At 43.2% G+C, this 24,592-nt stretch overlaps 1 protein-coding gene across 4 annotated transcripts in view; it reads left to right on the top strand.

Moving 5' to 3' along the window:
- KHDRBS2 (KH RNA binding domain containing, signal transduction associated 2) overlaps positions 1 to 24,592 on the top strand; it is a 374,758-nt gene that overhangs the window by 210,374 nt on the left and 139,792 nt on the right. The gene's annotated exons all lie outside the window — the stretch shown is intronic.

The following is a 24,592-nucleotide window of genomic DNA, read 5'->3' as shown; positions in this document are numbered from 1 at the left end:
CAAAAATTTAAAAAAGCACTTACAAAATTTGGTCGCTAATATTGTATCCAATAACGTGCATGAATTTATAAGCATGCATGGAATATGTGTGTATAATATATACAATATAATTTTTCAGATGTCCATGAGGCCAGTAGCTTATGCTGTTTAAACTTGAACATATATTTTATAATCATATATAAACGTTATATCTCTGGAAACCTTTTCAATATCCAGTTTCCTTTTTTTTTTTTTATTATTTATAGCATGTATTTAAATTTGGGCATATTTTTTAATTATAAACTAAGTAAGACTCATGAGGGAAGTGATAAATTATTTTAATTGTCTTTAATGAGAAGGTGCTGTGAATTTCTTTCTGACAGCAATGGAATAAACATTTGCATTGCGTTAATTTCCTGTTTACGATATAAAACAGGAAAGAATAAGGGTACACTAGAGACCATAAGTGAGATTTCTTAATAAATGGGATAATATGACTATGAATTCTCAGTGTGCACTTATGAAAATATTTCAGCATGCTGTATTTAAGCGACAAGCTTATTTTCTGGTCTACTATTGTACATGTGCAAATAATGGTCTCTGTAGCGTCCATGGCCGCGGACCGTCGGGTTTACTCACCCCCGGCGGCCGCAGCCATGGATCTGTGAGCGCTGGCTCACATCTTCTTCCCAGGAGACGCCAGCGCTCACTTCCGCTTCGGTCCGCTGTGTCCCATAGGGTGTGCACGCTCGTGCCCTGCCTTAAAGAGCCAGCGTGTGCACATGGGAATCATCATCATCAATTAGCCCATGATTCCCTGGACTATAAAAAGGGCCCTGCCCCTTTGCTTATTGCCTGAGCGTTGTTAGTATTCCCATGTCAGTCTTGCAAATGGTCCCTCAGTGTTATCCTGTTCCCGTTGTTTCCCGTGCCCTGCTACCTGTATCCCGTGCTGTGTCCCTGTTCCTGAGCCTGTTAGTGTTAGAGTCATGTCCTACTGCACCTGCTGTCATCTGCCACGTCCAGTGTCATCTACCACATCCAGTGTACTCCGCAATATCTGGTGCAACCTGCTGCACCTGCGGTCATCCGCCACGTCTGGTGTAACCTCCTGCACCCACCTCCATCCATGCTAAGCCTCGGCCGCTGTCTGGACTTTTCAGGTACCCTAGAGTGGGACTTTATATTGATTGGGTGTTCTGTTGCTTGGCCAGCTGCCTCCCCGCTATGACGGTACAGCCTAGTGGCTCCACATACCCACAGACCGTGACAGTCTATTATAAGACATACCTATACAGTAACATTTATTTTATTGTGTTGGTCAAGGCCTTACAATTCAAATATATGTAGCTCCCCTATAAGGCCAGGATTACACACACACAGTTTTGATTCAGTTTTTGTGGTCCTTTTTGGCTCAGTTGTTTTTTAGCCAAAAAAAGGAGTAAAAACAAAATAAAGTAAATACATCAATATTTTTTTTATACCTTTCAATCCTTCTGTGTCCACTTTTGGTTTTGGTACAATAAACTGAGACAAAAAATTGAAACAAAAATTTTGCTATGGCCAAAAAAGCCCATTCTGCTTTGATTTTCAGTCACTGGCAATTTACCCCTGATGATACTTTAACTACAGGCCTTTACTTTTGCACCATGCTTTTTTAATCACCCCGTATATCAATATCCTTTTTATTGAGGCTATCTCCTCTTTTAAGTATCCAAAATTAATTTACAGGTCTAGTCCAACCCTCGGGGCCTTTGCACATGTCCAATTAGTAGCAATTAACGTCTTAGCTAAATATAATAACTGTCCAATAGCTAACATTTGAGTATTATTAATTCTCCCAAAATACAGACCACAATATCAACCTTGTAGCATTTATTACTCTGAGATATAATTTTTCACACGCAGTTGTGTTTTTCCTGGCATTTTTCTTGCTGCAAAAATAGGACAGATGTTAGCTGGTCAATGAGGAAATATAAAATCCTCTATAAACATGGTGTTTTTTAGATGGGCTTTTTTTTTTTAAACTCATGTCACTGGTATTTTTCCAAAATCACTGCAAGCCTGGCTTTGGTATTTTTGCATTTAGTGGGATTTTGTCTCATAAACCTCCATAAGTGTCAATGTGTGTTGCGTTTTTTAATGGATTTTTTGTTGTTTTTTTTTTAAGAAAAAAGCATGTGTTTCAAAGAGGAACCTTTGCAACACATGATCTTTGAACAACATGTTTTGCAATGTGAAAAAGGGCACCATAAAAAATGCAAGAAGTAAAAATACCATTTAGATTTCTAGGCTATATGGTTGAAATAAAAAACTGTTTTGCAGGGACAGTTTATATGCACTTCTGCTGGGTTCTTACAGTGATTTACTTAAATAAATTAATAAATAAAACAATTGCTTTTGTCTGAATTCTTCTCACTCTAGGCCACTCTCACTGAAGGTTTGCAACCTTAGAAACACTAGGAGTGGTCTAAGTAAAAATATTTTTAGCTATCCAAGAAAGGACCATCTACTATCTCAGCAATACTTTATAACTTGCTTGGTGTTAATATAAGTATTATGTAATGACAGGGATGGAGAAACAGACAAGTGAGCCCTAATCTACCCGCCACTCAGTCCCTGCCTACTTGCAACGACCCGCCCTAGGCGACCGGGTACAACTGGGCTACGGTCCCTACACACAAAAATAAGTGCACGACAGACAACAGACAAGGAAACACAAAACAAAGGGAAACGGGGCAGTTGCCCACGGCAACACCGTGTGCAACAAGAGTAGTAAACGAGCCGAGTCAAACCAGGAGAGTACGAGGTGGCAAACGTAGAGCAGGAGAGTAGTGAACAAGCCGAGTCAAACCAGGAGTGTACGAGGTACCAAACGCAGAGCAGAAGAGTAGTCAGTAAGCCAGGGTCAATACGAAGCAGGGACAAGTAGTTCAAGAAGCTGCAACAGGGCCAGGAAACCAACAGAGAAGAATCACAAGCAAGGAGGAACAGGAAAGGCAGGTATAAATAGACAGAGGGTGGGAGCTAGCTCCATCTGGCCAGGCTGTGATAGGCTCTCCCACTCCTAAGCCTGCCATCCTGAGTGGTGGAAGATGGAGTCAGTCTCACAGACATAGAAGCAGGTGCAGACTGATTACCTATGGGCGTGGATACAGAAGCTGTGCCTGGCAGATCCTTAACAGTACCCCCCCTTTTATGAGGGGCCACCGGACCCTATCTAGATGGACCTGGTTTATTGGGGAAACAAAGGTGGAACCTCCTGACCAATACCCCAGCGTGAACATCCCGGGCGGGTACCCAAGTCCTCTCCTCAGGCCCGTATCCTCTCCAATGGACCAGGTACTGGAGGGAGCCTTGGACCATCTTGCTGTCCACAATCTTGGCCACCTCGAATTCTACCCCCTCAGGGGTGAGAACGGGGACAGGAGGTTTCCTCGAGGGAGCCAAGGACGGGGAGCAGCGTTTAAGGAGGGAGGCATGAAACACGTCGTGTACTCGAAAAGATGGGGGCAACTCCATTCGGAAGGAGACAGGATTGAGGACTACAATGACCTTGTACGGCCCTATAAACCGGGGAGAAAACTTCATGGACGGGACTACCCTTAGTGACCACCAATACGCCTTTTCACTTCGGTCACTAAGGGGCCTTAGGCTAGGCTGACGCCTTTTCACGTTCGCCTAGCCTAAGTCCTGCACGGGTCTCCCGTGCAGGCTGGAGCCGGGGCTCAGCTGTCTGATGACAGCTTGGCTCCTGCTCCAACGCCCCCGATTGAAGTTTACTTCGATCGCGGCCGTTTAACCCGTTAAATGCCGCCGTCAATAGCGACCGCGGCATTTAACTTTGTTTACAGAGGGAGTGAGCTCCCTCTGTCACCCATCGGCGGCCCGCGAATGCAATCGTGGGTCTCCGATGGGGTGTCATGGCAGCCGGGGGCTTGATAAAAGCCCCCAGGTCTGCCCTGGACAAATGCCTGTTAGGACGTGCATCCGGCGCGTCCTAACAGATTGCCTGTCAGATTTACACTGACAGGCAATAATGCTCTGGTATACGAAGTATACCAAAGCATTATAGCAGCAATCGGAAGATCGCACAGTAAAGTCCCCTAGTGGGACTAATAAAATAAGTCACCAATGTGAAATAAAGATTATTAATAAAAAGTACAGTAAAAAAATAAATAAAACCATTTTTTTCCATAAAAAGTGGTTTTATTTAGTAAAAGTGTAAAAAATAAATAAAAGTACACATATATGGTATCGCCGTGACCGTAATGACTCCATTAATAAAGTTAATATGTAATTTAAACCGCAAGGTGAACACCGTAAAAAGAAAAACGAAAAAAACAATGGCGAAATTGCAATTTTTTTCCATTGCCCCCCAAAAAAGTCATAATAAAAATGAATCAATAAGTCCCATGTACCCCAAAACAGTACCAATCAAAACTACGTCTCGTCCCGCAAAAAACAAGTCGAAAAAATCACTACATTGATGGAAAAATAAAAAAATTACGGCTCTTGGAAAGCAACGATGCAAAAACAAATAATTTTAGTTCAAAAGTGTTTTTATCGTGCAAAAGTCGTAAAACATAAAAAAACTCTACATATGTGGTATCGCCGTAATTGTACCGACCCATAGAATAAAGGTAACATGTTATTTACGCAGCACAGTGAACGGCGTCAATTTAAAAACGCATAGAACAATGGTTGAATTTCAGTTTTGTTTTTTTATAATCCCCCCAAAAAAAGTTAATAAAAAAATTATATGTACCCTAAAATGGTGCTATTAAAAAGTACAACTAATCCCGCAAAAAACAAGTCCTCATACAGCTATGTAGACAAAAAAATAAAAAAGTTATAGCTCTTTGAATGCGACTATAGAAAAACTAATAAAATAGCTTGGTCATTAAGGCCTAAAATGGGCTGGTCACTAAGGGGTTAAGGCGCAAGTTCTTTGATGATAGCCACACCAGATCCCCGACCATAAACAAGGGGTTAGCAGAACGTCTTCTATCTGCCTGAGTCTTTTGTATGCTCTGGGACGCCTCTAGGTTCATCTGAACCTGGGCCCAGACTGTGCACAGTTCCCGATGAGCGACCTCTACCTTGGGATTGTTGGAACTACCAGGTGAAACGGAGGAGAACCGTTGATTAAACCCAAAATTACAGAAAAAGGGGGAGACCCCTGACGAGTTACTGACCCGGTTATTAAGGGAAAATTCCTTAAACGCTGCTCCCCGTCCTTGGCTCCCTCGAGGAAACCTCCTGTCCCCGTTCTCACCCCTGAGGGGGTGGAATTCTAGGTGGCCAAGATTGTGGACAGCAAGATGATCCAAGGTTCCCTCCAGTACCTGGTCCATTGGAGAGGATACGGGCCTGAGGAGAGGACTTGGGTACCCACCCGGGATGTTCACGCTGGGGTATTGGTCAGGAGGTTCCACCTTAGTTTCCCCAATAAACCAGGTCCACCTAGAAAGGGTCCGGTGGCCCCTCATAAAAGGGGGGGTACTGTAAAGGATCTGCCAGGTACAGCTTCTGGGTCAACGCCCATAGGTAATCAGTCTGCACCTGTTTCTATGTCTGTGAGACTGACTCCATCTTCCACCACTTAGGATGGCAGGCTTAGGAGTGGGAGAGCCTATCGCAGCCTGGCCAGACGGAGCTAGCTCCCGCCCTCTGTCTATTTATACCTGCCTTTCCTGTTCCTCCTTGCTTGTGATTCTTCTCGTTTGGTTTCCTGGCCCTGCTGCAGCTTCTGAACTATTTAACCCTGCTTCATACTGACCCTGGCTTACTGACTACTCTCCTGCTCTGCGTTTGGTACCTCGTACACTCCTGGTTTGACTCGGCTTGTTCACTACTCTCCTGCTCTGCATTTGGTACCTCGTACACTCCTGGTTTGACTCGGCTCGTTCACCTCTTTTGTTGCTCACGGTGTTGCCGTGGGCAACTGCCCCATTTCCCTTAGCTCTGTGTACCCTTGTCTGTTTGTCTGTCGTGCACTTAATGAGCTTAGGGACCGTCGCCCAGTTGTACCCGGTCACCTAGGGCGGGTCGTTGCAAGTAGGCAGGGACTGTGTGGCGGGTAAATTAGGGCTCACTTGTCTGTTTCCCTTCCCCCATCATTACACTCCTGTAATAATTAGCGAACCCCAAGAAACACTGTAACGCCTTCTGGGAGGCAGGTTGGACCCATTCCGCCACAGCCTGGACCTTGGCGGGGTCCATGCGGAATTCATGAGGAGTGAGGATTTGACCCAAAAATGGTATCTCCTGCACCCCAAACACACATTTTTCGGTCTTCGCAAACCGTTTGTTTTCCCGAAAGACCTGGAGCACCTTCCTGACATGCTCAATGTGGGAGGACCAGTCCTTGGAAAACACAAGTATGTCATCAAGGTACACTACAAGAAATACCCCCAGGTAATCTCTTAAAATCTCATTCATTAAATTCTGGAGGACCGCGGGAGCATTACACAACCCAAAGGGCATGACGAGGTATTCGAAATGACCTTCGGGCGTGTTAAACGCAGTCTTTCACTCATCCCCCTCTTTGATGCGGATAAGGTTATATGCCCCCGTAGATCAAACTTAGAGAACCATTGGGTCCCCTGAACCTGATTAAAGAGATCAGGAATCAAAGGAAGGGGATACTGGTTCCTTACAGTGACCTTATTCAAGTTACAGTAGTCAATGCATGGCCTAAGACCACCATCCTTCTTCCCTACGAAGAAGAAGCCAGCACCTACCGGAGAAGTAGAGGGGCGAATGTAACCCTTGGCCAGGCATTCCTGGATATACTCTCTCATGGCTTCACGTTCGGGACAAGAGAGATTAAATATCCTACCCTTAGGGAGCTTAGCTCCTGGTACCAAATCGATGGCGCAATCGTATTCTCTATGAGGAGGTAACACTTCGGAGGCCTCCTTAGAGAAAACATCAGCGAAGTCCTGAACAAACTCAGGTAGCGTGTTCACCTCCTCAGGGGGATAAATAGAATTAACAGAAAAACATGACGTCAAGCATTCATTACCCCATTTGGTAAGCTTCCCAGTATTCCAGTCAAACGTGGGATTATGCAACTGCAACCATGGAAGGCCTAAAACCAAATTGGACGATAATCCCTGCATCAACAGTACAGAGCACTGCTCCAAATGCATGGAGCCAACAAGGAGTTCAAAAACAGGGGTATGCTGTGTAAAATAACCATTAGCAAGAGGAGTGGAGTCGATACCCACTACCGGGACAGGTTTGGGCAAATCAATCAAAGGCATAGCTAGAGACATAGCAAATTCCACAGACATGATATTAGCAGACGACCCTGAATCCACGAAGGCACTGCCGGTAGCAGACCTACCACCAAAAGAGACCTGAAAGGGAAGCAAGATTTTATTACGTTTCATATTTACGGGAAATACCTGTGCGCCCAAGTGACCTCCCTGATGATCACTTAGGCGCGGAAGTTTTCCGGCTGCTTATTCTTACGCCTAGGACAGGTGTTCACTTGATGCTTGTCATCCCCACAATAGAAGCAGAGACCATTCTTCCTGCGGAACTCTCTACGTTGTTGGGGGGACACGGAGGCCCCGAGTTGCATAGGTACCTCCGAGTCTTCCGTGGAAGAACGAAGCAACGGAACCTCGGGAGGCATCATGGGGGAGTCAGAGGAGAAAACACATAAACGTTCACGTTGTCGTTCCCTGAGACGTCGGTCAAGTCGTACCGCTAAAGCCAGAACCTGGTCTAGGGAGTCAGAAGAGGGATAGCTAACTAGCAGGTCTTTCAGGGCGTTCGACAGACCCAACCTAAACTGGCACCTTAAGGCAGGGTCATTCCACCGAGAACGAACGCACCACTTCCTAAAGTCAGAGCAATACTCCTCAACAGGTCTCTTACCCTGACGTAAGGTCACCAGCTGACTCTCGGCAAAGGCAGTCCTGTTAGTCTCGTCATAAATGAGTCCGAGAGCAGAAAAGAAAAGATCAACGGAGGAAAGTTCACGGGCGTCAGGAGCCAAGGAGAAGACCCATTCTTGGGGCCCTTCCTGGAGCCGGGACATAATTATACCCACCCGCTGGCTCTCAGAACCTGAGGAATGGGGCTTTAAACTAAAATAGAGCCTAAAACTCTCCCGAAAGGAGAGAAAAGTCTTCCGGTCCCCAGAGAACCGGTCAGGCAACTTGAGGTGGGGTTCAAGAAGTGAGGTGAGGGGTACTACCATGGTAGCATCAGGCTGGTTGACCCTCTGAGCCAGGGCCTGGACCTGTAGGGAGAGACCCTGCATTTGCTGAAACAGGGTCTCAAGGGGGTCCATAGTGGTGTGAGGGACCAGGGTAGAGTAGGTATATGTGCTAGTGATTATGTAATGACAGGGATGGAGAAACAGACAAGTGAGCCCTAATCTACCCGCCACTCAGTCCCTGCCTACTTGCAACGACCCGCCCTAGGCGACGGGGTACAACTGGGCGACGGTCCCTACACTCAATAAGTGCACGACAGACAACAGACAAGGAAACACAGAACAAAGGGAAACGGGGCAGTTGCCCACGGCAACACCGTGAGCAACAAGAGTAGTAAACGAGCCGAGTCAAACCAGGAGAGTACGAGGTGCCAAACGTAGAGCAGGAGAGTAGTGAACAAGCCGAGTCAAACCAGGAGTGTACGAGGTACCAAACACAGAGCAGAAGAGTAGTCAGTAAGCCAGGGTCAATACGAATCAGGGACAAGTAGTTCAAGAAGCTGCAGCAGGGTCAGGAAACCAACAGAGAAGAATCACAAGCAAGGAGGAACAGGAAAGGCAGGTATAAATAGACAGAGGGCAGGAGCTAGCTCCGTCTGGCCAGGCTGTGATAGGCTCTCCCACTCCTAAGCCTGCCATCCTGAGTGGTGGAAGATGGAGTCAGTCCCACAGACATAGAAGCAGGTGCAGACTGATTACCTATGGGCGTGGATACAGAAGCTGTGCCTGGCAGATCCTTAACATATTAGAGGTAGAAATTGGCATGATATGCCAAACCTCTAGATAATTGATTCCCCTATTACAGATGCCCACTTCAGCATATATATAAGTTTAATTCAGCTATCAGGAGATAAAAAACCTGTATCTCTGACCAGCCCTGGGCAGAGATAAGCACAAATTCCTAATGGTGGATTGGCACCACCATACACCCAAAGGTACTCTTACATGGACAAACAACTTCTTCTAATCTACTAGTATATCTGATATATATATCTATTTAGTAATTTACTTTTAACCCCTTTAGGGCGCAGCCTGTTTTGGCCTTGTGGACACAGATGATTTTTTCAAATCTGACGTGTCATTTTATGTGGTAATAACTTGGGAATGCTTTTACCTATCCAAGCGATTCTGATATTGTTTTCTCGTGACACATTGTACTTTATGATAGTGGAAAAATGTGGTCAATAAATTCAATATTTATTTGTGAAAAACACCAAAATTGTGATAAAATTTGCAAAAATTTGCATTTTTCTAAATTTAAATGTATCTGCTTGTAAAACAACTAGTAATACCACACAAAATAGTCACTAGTTACCATTTCCCATATGTGTACTTTATATTTGCATCCTTTTTTGAACATCCTTTTATTTTTCTAGGACGATACAAGGCTTAGAACTTTAGCAGCAATTTCTTATATTTTCAAGAAAATGTCAAAAGGCTATTTTTACAGGTACCAGTTCAGTTCTGAAGTGGTTTTGAGGGCCTTATATATTAGAATCCCCCAATAAATCACCCCATTTTAAAAACTGCACCCCTCAAAGTATTCAAAACAGCATTCAGAAAGTTTCTTAACCCTTTAGGCGTTTCACAGGAAATTAAGCAAAGTAGAGGGGAAATTTACAAATTTCATTTTTTTTTTTGCCTAAATTCATATGTAATAAAAAAAATTCTGTAACACAGAAGGTTTTACCAGAGAAACGCAACTCAATATTTATTGCCTAGATTCGGCAGTTTTTAGAAATATCCCATATGTGGCCCTAGTGCGTTAATGGACTGAATCACAGTCCCCAGAAGCAAAGGAGCACCTAGTGGATTTTGTGGTCTGCTTTTTTTTAGATTATAATTTAGGCACCATGTCGGGTTTGAAGAGGTCTTGTGGTGCCAAAACAGTGGAAAATCCCCAAAAGTGACCCCATTTTGGAAACTAGACCCCTCAAGGAATTTATTTAGGGGTATAGTTAGCACTTTGACCCCACAGGTATTTTGCTATATTTATTGGAGTTAGTCTGTGAAAATGAAAATCTGAAAAAACATAGAAATTTGTAATATTTACAAGGAATAAACAAGAAAATGCACCCCAACATTTGTAAAGCATCTTCTCCCGATTACGGAAATACCCCATATGTGGTAATAAACTGACGTTTGGACACACAGCAGTGCGCCATTTGGATTTTGGAGCGCAGAATTTGCTGGATTGGTTTTTAGTGCCATGTCGCGATTGCAACGCCCTGGAGGGAACAAAACAGGGGAAACACCCCAAAAGTGACTCCATTTGGCAAACTACACCCCTCAAGGATTTTTTCTAGGGGTATTGTAAGCATTTATACCACACAGGTTTTTTGCAGAATTTAGTAGCATTAGGCTGTGAAAATGAATATAAAGATTTTTGTCCACTGAAATGTTGAATTTTTTCATTTTCACAAGGGATAAAGGAGAAAAAGTCGCCCTAAATTTGTAACCCAATCTCTCCCGAGTATGACCATACCCCACATGTGGTAATAATTTATTTTTTAATAGAAATTAATTAACCTTTGCAGGACTGATCCTTTTTTGCTTTTCCATTTTAGTTTTTCACTCCACGCCTTCCAAACGCCATAACTTTTTTATTTTTCCATGCATTGAGCGGTGTGAGGGCTTATTTTTGGCAGGATGAGCTGTAGTTTTTATTGGTACCATTTTTTGGTACATACAACTTTTTGATCACTTTTTATTACATTTTATTTAGAACGTTGGTGACCAAAAAAAACGTGATTTTGGCATTTTAAATTCTTTGTCTTACGGCGTTCGTAATGCGCTACAATTTTACTTTATTCTGCAGGTCGATACAATTACGGCGATACCATATGTGTATAGCTTTTTTAATGTTTTGCAGCGTTTGCACAATAAAATCACTTTTTTATAAAATAATTTATTTTCTGTGTCACCATATTCTGAGAGCCGTAACTTTTTTATTTTTCAGTCAAAAAAGCTGTGGGAGGTCTTGTTTTTTGCGGGGTTGTGGTTTTTATTGGTACTATTTTCGGGTACATGCGACTTTTTCATCACTTTTTATTCTATATTTTAGGACGGGCGGTGACCAAAAAATTGTGATTCTGGCATTGTTTTTAGGTTTTTTTTTGCGGCGTTCACCGTGTGGTAAAAATAACATTATTAATTATAGTTTTATATATTGGGTCGTTATGAACGCGGTGATACCAAATACGTGTACTGTTTTTTAACGGTTTCATTTTTTCCCTATAATAAGAGACTTATTATAGGAAAAAAAAAACTTTTATTTTTACACTTTTGTAAAACATTTTTATTAACTTTTTTTAACTTTTTTCTTTACTTTTTACCTGCAGCTCTGATCGCTGCTAGAATATGTTACATCACAGTCACTCTGACAGTTAGTCTACGAGGAACAGCCAGAGGCTGGTCCTCATAGGCTTGCATACATGGCAGACCCGGAGGCCGTTGTCTGGCCCCCAGGCGCCATCACAAACATCAGAAGCCCCCACAATTGCATGGGGGCTGCTGATGTGCTACAAAATCCCTACATGCGGAGATCGCAATCGAGCTCCGCATTTAAGAGGTTAATTGCCAAAATCAGCGGCAATAAGCCACTGATCGGCAACAGTGGAGTGTCAGCTGTCAGGGACAGCTGACCCCCCGATTCCCGATGCACACTGTCACAGACACTGTCGCCGACAGTGTGCTTCGCGAACGGCAGTGACGTCCTGTCACTCTGACATGAAGTCTATCATGAGGCTGGTCCTGATAGGCTTCTGTACATGGCAGACACGGAGGCCATTACTTGGCCTCCGGTCGCCATGCTAGCCATCTGCAAACCTCACGATTTCAGGTCTGCCGATGTGCTAGAAACCCCTAAAATGCAGTGATTGCAATCGATCACCGCAATTAAGGGGTTAATTGCCGAAATAGCAGAAATAAGCCGCTGATCGGCATACAGTGGAGTGTCAGCTGTCAGGGACAGCTGGCCTCCTGGTTCCCGGTGCACACTGTCGCCGACAGTGTGCGCCGGGAACTCTGCAGTAACTGTACGTCCCTGTGTGCTAAGACACTGGCCACATGGACGTACAGTTGCGTCGTGGTGCGCCTAGGGGTTAAAATGTAGTTATTTTATCCATGCTAATTTTTAGTGAAGTTTCTCCCCTTCCTGTAATTTGTGGCCACCCACTGTTGTCAAACAAAGTCCATCCCTAGTTACAGATCTGAATTGAGGGGCTGCAGAATGTGGCGGTGTGTCTTCACTGCCTGCAAATAGAAGTCTATTGAGAAGGGAGGAGGAGCAGGAGGATTAAGCAGAGAGAGAGAGAGAGAGAGTGAGTTAGATACAGATGTGGCATACAAGTCTATGGAGAGGGGAGGGTGAGCAGAGAGAGAAAGCAGGAGCAGAGTAAGAAAGACAAAGGCTGCTGGTAAGATTTCTATGTCACCCCAGTGCTGGATTCTCAGCTTCACTGGTCTGTACTGCTGTGTAATCTCCTTCATACTGCTGCAGCTTCTATATATGTGATAAATAGGGAGAAGAGAGTAGGATTCTTCTCTTCTATGTGTGCAATGTATAGAAGACATGATAGCAGCTGTTAGGCACCGTCCAGAAGCTCACAGACAACTGACAACTGATATATAAACTGCAGAGGGGAAAACTGCAGGAAAAAATTCAGAATACAGGTCATATAATGACCAGAAATAGTGTTATTTCTCGTGTACATACATATGACAGCTTATTCTGAAAAGTCACCTGAAAAGATAGTTACGCTTCAACCCCTTCCATATGGATACGTCATGGAAAGCTAGTGCTTCCCGCATTTTGCCGTATCTATACGCCCAATGCATGGCACCGGCTCAGAAGCTGAGTCGGTGCCATCATCGCCGGATGTCAGCGGGATCTTACAGCTGACATCCGGCTGTAATGGCGGGGACTGAAATTAGCTTCTATCCCCACCATTAACACCTTAAATGCAGCGCTCAAACGCGATTGCTTCATTTAAGGTGCTTGCAGCTCATCAGAACCGTCGGCAATGAAATTGCCAGGGTTCCGGTGGCTGTAATTGCAACCGGAGGCCTAATACTGGCCTCCCGGTCTGCCTAGCATGGAGCCATCCAGGACCCGCCTAGCAGCGGAGCCTGAACGGTTTCCGTAGACGCCGACAAGATGGCGCCGGCTCAGAGCTGACTAGGCGTCATCAGCCGGGAATGTCAGCTGTATGTTACAGCTGACATCCACCTGTAACGGCAGGAACCGGAGCTAGCTCTGATCCCTGCCATTAACTTCTTTGATTCAGCGATCGAAAGCGATCGCTGCATCTTAGCGGTTGCTAGCAGATCGCCAGCCCTGACAGGCAATCAGGAATAACAACTGCTGCTATGGCAACAGCAGACCCAATGGCCTCCTGTTATACCATTACAGAATCGGATTAGGCCCCGCCGGTAGGCGAAGCCTAATCGGCTTGCTGTCAGTGAATAACTACGTAGGTAGTGCAGTGTATTAGAAAAAAAAATCAGACGGTTGGACCTTCAAGTCCCTTTGTGGGACTTGAAAAAAGTGTAAAATAAGTATAAAATAGTGTAAAAATAAGTTTGAAACATATAGTAAAAATTTCAAGTAATAAAATAAAACACAATCGCCCTGTTCCCTTATCAAGGTCCTTTATTATTGAAAAAATAAAAATAAACCATACGTGTTTGGTATCGCCTCGACCGTAACGGCCTGAGCTATAAAAATATTATATTATTTATTGCACGTGGTGAACAGCGTAAAAAAAATCATAAAAAACTATACCACAATTTCAGTTTTTTGGTCACTTTGGCATACAAATATTGGAATAAATAGTGATCAAAAAGTCGCACGTATCCAAAAGTGGTATCTATAAAGACTATAGCTTGTCTCGCAAAAAACAAGCCCTCATACAACTCCGTCGACGTAAAAGTAAAACATTTATGGTTCTCAAAACTTGGCGACAGAAAAAAATACATTCTTATTGCAAAAGTAATTTTATTGTGCAAAACGTTGTAAAACATAAAAAAGTGCTAGAAATTAGGTATCGCCGGAATCGGACTAACCGGTAGAATAAAGTTAACATGTAATTTATAACGCAGGGTGAACACTGTATAAAAAAAACTAAAAAAACTATGCCAGAATTGCATTTTTTTTTGGTTACCTGGCCTCCCAAAAAATGTAATAAAAAGTGATCAAAAAGTCGCATGTACCCCAAAATGGTACCAATAATAACTACTGCTCGTCCCGCAAAAAAACAGCCCTCATACCACTACGTCTATGAAAAAATAAAATTAGTTAAGGCTCCAATAACTCAGGAAAGAACAATATGCAGTTGTGCAGGTCCGAGGTTGAACATTTCTTCTGTTTCAAGAGACGATTTATCAATGCCCTAAAATTAGGGAACCAGGAAAGGTAGGGCCCAAACATATCTGCTGGAAGCGAGGGTGCCCGTATTATACCAGGACAACACTTTCCTAGCAAAATTCCCCAAACTGCAAAGGTGCGGAGTGTGGACCAAAAGGGGATAAGAAAGGACACCATTTATCAGTGCGACATTGGCCTGTGCAGAAAGGATTGCTTCACAGTGTAACACACATCTATGGATCATTTTATTGTTTTTTTTACCCCATTATTATACCACCTGACTATGCCCCTGATATACTCTGCCCAGCTTACATATGCCACCACATTATAAAAGGAAACACCAGCAATACTCAAACAAAACTGCTAGCAAGCAAAATCCGCCCTCCAAAAGCCAAATGACGCTCCCTCCCCTCTGAACCCTACAGTGTGCCCAAACCGCAGCTTACTTCCACATATATGGCATCGCCATACTCGGGAGAACCCTTTTAACAATTTTTGGGCTGGGTGTCTCCAGTAGCACAAGCTGGGCACAACATATTTGCCACTGAAATGACATATCTGGGGAAAAATATTTATTTTTACTTTGCACCATTCATTTATGGAAAAGACCTGTGGGGTGAAAATGCTCACTACACCGCTTAATAAATGCCTTGAGGGGTGTAGTTTCCAAAATGGGGTCACTTCTCAGGGGTTTCTTTTATTATTTCACATCTGAGCCCTGCAATTGTGAACCAATACTTTGTAAATCGCCAAATTAGGCCTCAATTTTGCATGGTTCTCTTTCACTCCTAGGCCCTGTCAAATGTCCAGGCGATAGATTAGAGTCACATGTAGGGTGTTTCTACAACCGGGAAACACCGCATAATAATTAGAGAGCTGTCTTGTTATGGTGGCACAAGCTGGGCACCACATATTGGCATATTTATGGAAAAAAATCCCATTTTGCACACTAATTTCTACAAAACACCTGTGGGGTTAACATGCTCACTACACACCTAGGTGAATGCATTGGGTGTGTAGTTTCCAAAATGTAGTAACTTCTGGGGGGTTTCCACTGTTTTGGTCCCACAGGCGCCCAGAAACCAATCCAGCAAAATCTGCACTCCAGAAGCCAAATGCCGCTCCTTCCCTTCTGAGCCCTACTGTGTGCCCAAACAGCAGTTTCTGACCACATATGAGGTATTGCCGTACTCTGGAGAAATTGCTTTACAAATGTTGGGTTCTTTTTTGCCCTTATTTGTTGAGAAAATGAAAAATTTTGAGCTAAAGCTACGTCTTATTTTCACTGCCCAATTCTATGAAATACCTGTCGGGTCAAAATGCTCACTACACCCCTAGATGAATTCCTCAAGTGGTGTAGTTTCCTAAATGGAGTCACTTTTTGGGCGTTTTCATTGTTTTGTCCCCTCAGGTGATTTGCAAATGTGACATGGCCTCCGCAAACCATTCCTCCTAAATGTGATCTCCAAAAGGCCAAATAGCGCTCTTTCCCTTCTAAGCCCTGCTGTGTGTCCAAACAGCTATTTATGACCACATGTGGGGTACTGTTTTACTCGGGAGAAATGGCTTTATGAATTTTGCGGTGGTTTTTCTCCTTCAGTCCTTGTGGAAATGAGAAAAAATTAGCTAAACCTACATTATCTTTGAAAAAATTTAGATTTTCAGGGCCTACTTCCAACAATTTCTGAAAAAACCTGTGGAGTCAAAACGCTCACTATACCCCTAGATAATTTCCTCAATGGGTGTAGTTTCTAAAATAGGGTCACTTGTGGGGGGTTTCCACTGATTTGTCCCCTCAGGGGCTTTGTAAATGTGACATGGCCTCCGCAAACCATTCCTGCTAAATTTGAGCTCCAAAAGCCAAACCTGCCGTATATCCAAACAGCTGTTTATGACCACATGTAGGGTATTGTTTTACTCAGGAGAAATTGCTTTACAAATTTTATACTGAATGTATCGAGCAAATTTTGCCAGTAACATAAAGTCCAAAGTGTCACGAGAAAACAATCTCAGAATCGCTTGGATAGGTAAAAGCATTCCGAAGTCAGGAAGGTCAAAAGTGGCCAAAGAGGGAAGGGGTTAAGGGTCTACACAACATTGGTTATCTGAGTATACTTATTTTTTTTGTCAAAATCTAGATTTGTAATCTCATCTTTATTACCATTTATGGAAGATTTTAATCATACCTTCATTGTAAAATGCTGAAAATGTATGTTCATTGGTGTGCTCTCTCAGAAGGTTTAATGTTGTATACTTAATACTAAATCTGGCAGGCTAGGTATAAGACTATAAACATATCTGTCATATTATATGTCACATGTGACATATAATTTATCAGAATAAAAATATTCGTTGTCTGACAGTATGGTTTAGTAAATGGACGACTTCTCATTGGTACACATTGTGACATAAAATGAGCAGAAGTTGATGGGGTCATTGATTTTCTTTTAAGCTGTAAGGCATACTGCTTAAATGATTGTATATAAACGTAGGATGCTAGACTACAATACTTAAAAACCCATTGCAAAGGCTCTGCCATAAATTATACTTGATTAGTTAGTCTGCTTTTAGTTGAAGATTAACTGATTGAATTTTCACTTGCTAAGTATACAAGATCAATGTGATATGTTTTACCCTACAGTTTATCAATCATGATTTACTTAAGTGGGTTTATCTCCACTATGGTGTACATTAAATTAATATAGGATTTTATAAAGCAATGCAGTAGAGATTAAATTTGAAAATAATTAGCTACAGAGCATTTTTTTCTTCTGAGACATCCTATTATTGTACCGGTAGGGTAAGGTTTTAGAAAGCTACTGACAATACAATTTCCAGAGAAGTTATGGTAAAAAAAAAAAGATTAAAAAAAACCAAAAATAAATAAATAATATATTTAAACAAAGCATTTAAGTGTCTAATGATTTCTGATAAAATAAAAATTGCTACAATTGTCCTTTCATGTGCAATCTTGTTTTTTTGTATAGTTACAAAAGTACAAACAACAATGTAGTAAAAACATAAATCATCTGGACCTAGCATTGTATATAGAGAGTCGATACAAATCAACATTGGAAGAGAACAACAAAGTGTTTATTTTTTCTCTGCATATTGTACTTACGGTATTTCAAATTTCTTATCTTTTAAAATGGATCTCGAGTCTTTCCTATACCTCATTTGGAGCTTATGTAGTAGAACTGTTATGTTTGTTGTGCAATTTCTGATTCTCCACAAATTGTACCAAAGACTTTATACCTACTTTGTTTCACAATACACACAAAGTCTTTTCTTTCACAGTCAAAGATCAGGGGATTCAAGTTAGTTTAAAGAGACTCTGTCACCACATTATAAGTGCCCTTTCGCCTACATAATGTGATCGTCGCTATAATGTAGGTGACAGCAGTGCTTTTTATGTAGAAAAACGATCTATTTTTACCACGTTATGAGCGATTTTAGCTTTATCTTAATTACTTTCTTAATGCCCAAGTGGGTGTGTTTTTACTTTATACCAAGAGGGTGTTGTACAGAGGATTGTATGACGCTGACCAATCATCGTCATGCATTTCTCTCCATTCATTTAGTCAGCACATAGTGACCCTGCGTTGTTCACTATGTGCTGTCATATACTGACATATTAACGTTACTGAAGTGTTTAGACAGTGACTACACATTCCTTCCAGACAGGACGGGATGTCTATTCACAATCCCGGCACTTCGGTAACGTTTCTGAGGTACTTACAGCAGAGCAAAGCGTAATCTCGTTGTAACCTGTCATTTACAGCGTGATCTCGCGAGATTACACTTGCTCTGCTGTAATTACCATAGAAACGATAACGAAGTCCCGGGATTGTGAATAGACATCCCGTGCTGTCTGGAAGGAATGTCTACTCACTGTCTAAACACTTCAGTATCGTTAATGTGTCAGTATAAGACAGGACATAGTGAATAACGCAGTGTGACTATGCGCTGACTAAATTAATGGAGAGAAGTGCATAACGCTGATTGGTCAGCGTCATACACTCCTCTGTACAACGCCCACTGGGTCTAAAGTAAAAACACGCCCACTTGGGCATTAAGAAACGAGTTAGCATAAAGCTAAAATCCCTCCTAACGTGGTAAAAATAGATCGTTTTTCTACATAAAAAGCACTGCTGTCACCTACATTATAGCGCCCATCTCCTTATGTAGGAGATAGGGCACTTATAATGTGGTGACAGAGCCTCTTTAATGGAAAAAGCCGTGCATTTTCATGTTAAATATCTGTCTGTAGCAGATTAAAATTCCAGTTGCTGAAATGAGCAAGCAGGAGTGTGCTAATAGCAGAAATAGTCAAGTAAGGGTATGTGCACACACACTAATTACGTCCGTAATTGACGGACGTATTTCGGCCGCAAGTCCCGGACCGAACACAGTGCAGGGAGCCGGGCTCCTAGCATCATACTTATGTACGATGTTAGGAGTCCCTGCCTCGCTGCAGGACAACTGTCCCGTACTGTAATCATGTTTTCAGTACGGGACAGTAGTTCCACGGAGAGGCAGGGACTCCTAGCATCGTACATAAGTATGATGCTAGGAGCCCGGCTCCCTGCACTGTGTTCGGTCCACTACTTGCGGCAGAAATACGTCCGTCAATTACGGACGTAATTAGTGTGTGTGCACATACCCTAATAGTCCAGGTTTGGTACACAGATAAGTGGCAAAAGGTTACAGCGTAAGGGAGAGGTGTGGTCAGAAAACAGTCCAAGTTCGGTATACAGATAAGTCGTAACAGGTTGTAGCATGAGGCAGAGATGTGGTTAGGAAACAGTTCAAGTTGGTACATAGATAAGCGACAACAGGTTGTAGAGAGGCAGCAAGAAACTAGACTACAGTCATGAAGCTCAATAGTTCGGCAATGAGGAATTGCAAGGGTCGGGCTTATAAAGTAAGCCAAAGTGGTGAGATCAATCAAGGCAAGGAATTCAAAAAAGTTAGGAATCACGAGAACCTGGACAACAGATTCAGCAGTGGATCCATGCAGTGAGTGGATTCACAATATTTTATTTTATTTGTTTTATTTTTTTTTTGTGTTTGCTTTTTATGCCATCTGCTTTAGTGAAGTCTGGTGGGTTATCAGAAGCCCTATGCACACAGGATCTGTTCAATGCACCTAAAAAAAAAAAAAATCCTGGCCAACAGTGATACTGTTATGGCTGCTGTCGCGAATACCTTCCGCTCACCCTCAGTGAACGGCTGCGACCGCAAACTTCCTGGCCACCTGCCGACGTCCTCCTCCCCGGAGACCCCGGCTGGTGCGGCCTTCCCTTCCTGACAAAAGGACATACTACATAAAGTGAAATTTAAAATTACAATGTATACTGACAGAGAGGTATAGTACTAAATGCTAGAATTCTTAGCAACTGCAAATGGACCAGAGCGTAGGCTAGTCTGAGGTGGTAGACTGCCTGCAAAACGCGATTATTGCTAGTCAGAGTGAAAACTGGACATATCTATAAGTTTATGCCCAGCTAACTATAATCACACTGAGCAATTAATGAGAATAATCAGCAGATGACTGATAAGGATTGATAGTATCTGTCAGTAACATTCAGCTAAAAAGTCAGATAAGCCCCCCCCCCGACATGTTTCGCTACAACCGTAGCGTCTTCAGGCATAAGGGACAAATGGCGCAAACTGGCGATCCATGAGGATCTAGGAACGCGATCAGGAGGTTCAGCAGGAGAGACGTTTTCACAGATTGGCACCCTCGTTCCAGAGACCACTACTGCCCCCTCCTGTTGCTCTACCTGAGGAACCAATGCAGGTAGACAGAGTAAAGTTGTCAGAGCAGGAGAAACAGCGCAAACTCTCTACAAGTCTGTGTCTGTATTGCGGCCTTAAAGGCCATTTCGTGCGCCAATGTTCACAAAAGCCGGGAAACTCCAGCACCTAGGGTTGGTTAGAGAGGCAACTCTAGGTAGGACAACGCCAAACGTCAAAACCTCTTCCAAATTATCTATTCCTGTGACCATCATCTTGGGAAAGACATCACACTCTTCCTCTGCCTATCTTGACTCCGGGGCAGCTGCAAATTTCATCCAGCAGGATTTAGTGGACCGTCTACATCTACCCACAGTTCTTCTAGAGAGACCCCTGGCTGTTGCTTCTGTAAATAGACTACCATTGCCCGATCATATTGTGGCTATCACGAAAACTCTAACGTTACAAATCGGAGTCCTTCACTCAGAACAGATCACCTTCCTCGTCCTGCCTAAAGCCATCAACCCGGTTCTGCTGGGTCTTGCTTGGCTTCGTCTACATGCCCCGGTCCTTGACTGGAATTCTGGAGAGGTCCTCCAATGGGGGCCCAGATGCCTTAGCCGCTGCCTGCCATAGGTTCGTCCTGTTTTGCCTCCACTGCCTCAGTCACTCTCCGATCTACCATCTCATTATGCTAATTTTGCAAACATCTTCAGTAAGAGTTAAGCAGAGTCTCTTCCTCCTCATCGCATCTACGACTGCCCTGTTGATTTACTCCCTGACACTTCACCGACTCGAGGGCGCGTTGATCCTCTTTCCCTGCCAGAGACCCTAGCCTTTTCCACCTATGTTAAGGAGAACATAGAGAGAGGGTTCATCCGGAAATCTTTCTCCCCGATCGCAGCCGGATTTTTCTTTGTGAAAAAGAAGGAGGAATCCCTTCGTTCTTGAATCGACTACCGGCGCCACTCATCAAAGAACTTTTTGATAGAATTTGTGGGGCCATGGTATTAACAAAGCTAGATCGACGCGGAGCATATCATTTGATCCGTATTCAGAATCGCCATTTGCTAAGCTCAAGAGCGCTTTCACTTCAGCATCTGTTCTTCACCACCCTGATGCTTCTCGGCAGTTCCTTCTGGAAGTGGACACATCTTCCGTGGGTGCTGGAGCACTACTATGTCAAAAGAACTCTAAGGGGAAGATGGTGGCCTGTGGCTTCTTCTCGAAATTGTTTTCTCCGGCAAAGCGCAACTATTCCATCGGGGATCGGGAGTTGCTGGCCATCAAGTTGGCATTGGAGGAATGGAGACACTTGCCGGAGGTCGCGGTTTTGTGTCATTGTCTGTGTCATCTGCCATCCCTGGTACCATCCGCCACGTCTGGCGCAACCTACCACACCTAACTCTCTGCGCCGGAGCCCTGCCGCTGTCTGGACTATCTCAGGTACCCTTGTGCTATGCACCTCGGCATGGACTGAGAGTTGATCAGCTGCCTCATCGCTATGGTGAAGCAGCTTAGTGGGTCCACATACCCTAGATCGTGACAGATACCAATGACCACAGCCCCTGAATGCATTGTCTCTCTGGGAGTAGAACATTTTTTTGTTCTCCTTTGGTCCCAAATGGTTACTTCTGAAGACAATTGAATGTATTTAGACATTAGTTTTCCTCTGATGTTTTGTAGCAGAGGGGGGTACGCACTGTCAGTAACAGTGTAGGTGTGAACTAACTATAAGTGTGCTTGTACCTTAAATAACTCCTAATATTCCATGTACACAGTGACTATGACTATGAATAGATATATTTCGGGACACCTCCTTCTTATTCCAGGCCTGCTCAAAACTCAATCTTTGTTTTATTTAAGCGGCAGCTAGTAACATCTTTTCTCCAGGTGGGTCTCTAGTAAACAGTCCATTTCTGCCACCTTTGAGCTTGGCAAATTCTCAGATGTAATCTTTTTCTATACTCTAAACCAGGGGTCTCAAACTCGGCCGGGTAAATTGGCCGCATATAGAAAAAATGGGAAGTTGACGGGCCGCATTACTTTCAAATTTGATACAATACAAAATTATTGTTAATCAATTAGTTATTTGAACTACTATAACACTATAATAATAATACTACATTACTATAATAATACCACTAGGTTTAAAATTTGAGATATTTCCCCACGTGCTTATTTCAACAATCCAGTTTTACAGTTTGTATCGCTAAATGCAGTGCGGCGGCTCAGTTGGCAGCGTTTGGCAGAAACCATGTCAAGATTGTGCAGCCCCTTTATAGATAGTGCCACAGTGCCCTCTGTGGATGCTGCCGCAGTGCCCCCTGTGGATGCTGCCACACCTGGCGTGCGCCGTATATATATACGGCGGATGTCGGGGAAGGGGTTATTTTCAAAGTGGAGATCCTTTAGTCTAGTGCTTGATGGTGTGTCATTCCTGTTGGTCTACATGCCCATGTTTTTAGGAATTCATTGATGGTCTTTAATTTATATGGTTCAACATGAAAGCAAAATGTGTCAAAGCGAAGCGTCCGGATCCGTGGCAGGGAGTACTGACTGGGTTAGCATTAGAAATGTTAAAAGCTATGCTAAAAGTCCTTTGGTGGGCTTAGAAATGGGATGTGTGACTTTCTGCAGATCATTAGGAAGGTCATGTCGCCAGTTGTCAAATAATACAGTTATTTGCTTGGACATCACTGCCTCACTGCTTGTGAAATCACAGCCGTCTCCTGTCTGCTGATGCCACAGATTGTTAAAAACAATCTTGTTGGTATTTACTATTGCCTGGTACAGCATTTGCTAATTTCACTATGCAAACAACAATTAAGCTTCTAATGTTCTTCTTGGCTTTCTGTCATAAATCATATAGCTTGCTATTGACAATCCAGTAAAATGTTTAAATTGTTTTCCGTTACTGTGGTTCATCAAATTTCTTTTCATATATTTATGCCTTTGACGTTTATGCTTGCACATCTTTTATGCAGTGTAAAATCTCTCTGGAGGATGTGTCATGAATGTAAAGCTTCTTCTGTACACGTGTATATGAATTCACATTGTTCATTATCAAAATGTAAGCAGAATATAATTTTTAGTGTAGGTAAAGTTCACTTTGCAATATGGGGAGGGAGGAAAACCTGGATAATATTTAGCCAGCATAATTAAAAATATCTACTTCGGCTGTTATGAGCATTATTGATTGGGGTGGGGGAGGAAACATAGAGCCAGATACAATTCTAAGGGTATTTATGAATTTTATAAAGATTTACACTCCTCAAGGGCGGATGATGAGGATGTGGCATTAACCGAATATCTAGGAGCAATTTCTATGCCTAAATTAAGCATGGAACAAAGAGACATGCTAAATCTCACAATAACAAAACAAGAGATTGGACCATCCTGATGGAGATGCCAACGGAAAAAGACTGACAGCACTGATGGCCTTTCAATTGATATATAAAAAGAAAATATACAGAGACATTATCAGGGATACTGTTAGGGCATGCCCAGACGTGGCAGAATTCTTCCGCAACTGTCCGCATCAATGCCGCACAGAATCTGCGTTGCAGATTCTGTTGCGGATCTGCCCAAAATGGGCAATAAATTGATGCGGACTAGCCGCTGCGTATTGAGGTGAAAGTACTTCCCTTCTCTCTATCAGTGCAGGATAGAGAGAAGGGACAGCACTTTCCCTAGTGAAAGTAAACAAATTTCATACTTACTGGCCGTTGTCTTGGTGACGCGTCCCTCTTTCGGCATCCAGCCCGACCTCCCTGGATGACGCGGCAGTCCATGTGACCGCTGCAGCCTGTGATTGGCTGCAGCTGTCACTTAGACTGAAACATCATCCTGGGAAACCGGACTGGAAGAAGAAGCAGGGAGTTCTCGGTAAGTATGAACTTCTATTTTTTTTACAGGTTGCTGTATATTGTGATCGGTAGTCACTGTCCAGGGTGCAGAAACAGTTACTGCCGATCGCTTAACTCTTTCAGCACCCTGGACAGTGACTATTTACTGATGTCGCCTAGCAATGCTCCCGTAATTACGGGTGCACACACGTAGTCACCCGTAATTATGGGTGCACACACGTAGTCACCCGTAATTACGGGAGCCCCATTGACTTCCTCAGTCTGGCTGTAGACCTAGAAATACATAGGTCCAGCCAGAATGAAGAAATGTCATGTTAAAAAACCAATACGCTCCGCAGCACACATAACATCTACATTACATCTGCGGACTTCATTGCGGAACTTAGAATCTCCATTGAAGTC

The sequence above is a fragment of the Rhinoderma darwinii genome, chromosome 4 (genome assembly GCF_050947455.1).
Source record: "Rhinoderma darwinii isolate aRhiDar2 chromosome 4, aRhiDar2.hap1, whole genome shotgun sequence".
NCBI lineage: Eukaryota > Metazoa > Chordata > Amphibia > Anura > Rhinodermatidae > Rhinoderma > Rhinoderma darwinii.
This window is presented reverse-complemented; position numbering and strand designations above follow the sequence as displayed.